Genomic DNA, 651 nt, shown 5'->3' with positions numbered 1-651 from the left:
CAATATAACCTCAACCACCATGTTAACATAGAGGGCCTGATGATGGCTCAATGGAGTGCCGAAACCGGTTGCCTCTGCAGTAAATCAAAGATGAAAATACAGCTGTTGGTTTATTTATTGCTGTATATATACATAAAACGACTATCGTCCTATCCTTCCTCCTAGCAAGGATGGATGACGTGAAAAAAGACAGGAGTCTCTGTCTCTTTATTTGAAACAAAGTCGTGTCAGAATTCTGACATTGCCTCATTTCCTGTATCTTATTTTATGTATAAATTAAATAACATGGAATCTAATACCATCCCTTGCCAACGGCCTTGCCGCAGTGGTAACACCGGTTCCCGTCGGATCACCGAAGTTAAGCGCTGTCGGGCTGGGCTAGCACTTAGATGGGTGACCATCCGGTCTGCCGGGCGCTGTTGGCAAGTGGGGTGTACTCAGCTCTTGTGGCATACGGCCGGGAGAGCGGTGTGCTGACCACATGCCCCTCCATATCCGCATGCAGTGATGCCTGTGGGCTGAGGATGACATGGCGGCCGTCGGTACCTTTGGGCTTTCATGGCCTGTTCGGGAGGAGAGGAGGAGGAGGAGTACTATCATCCCTTAAACAAGATGACTAATCAGGGCATCTATTTTAACAAAGCTAGAAAC

General features: G+C 47.9%; 1 pseudogene; it reads left to right on the top strand.

Annotated features, from left to right (window-relative positions):
- The first annotated feature begins 307 nt into the window (after positions 1–307).
- On the top strand, positions 308–425 carry LOC124778566 (annotated as a pseudogene).
- The last annotated feature ends 226 nt before the right edge of the window (positions 426–651 follow it).

The sequence above is a fragment of the Schistocerca piceifrons genome, chromosome 2 (assembly GCF_021461385.2).
Source record: "Schistocerca piceifrons isolate TAMUIC-IGC-003096 chromosome 2, iqSchPice1.1, whole genome shotgun sequence".
In the NCBI taxonomy this organism is placed as follows: Eukaryota; Metazoa; Arthropoda; class Insecta; order Orthoptera; family Acrididae; genus Schistocerca; species Schistocerca piceifrons.
The sequence above is the reverse complement of the archived record's forward strand: the minus strand, read 5'-3'. Positions and strand labels throughout refer to the sequence as shown.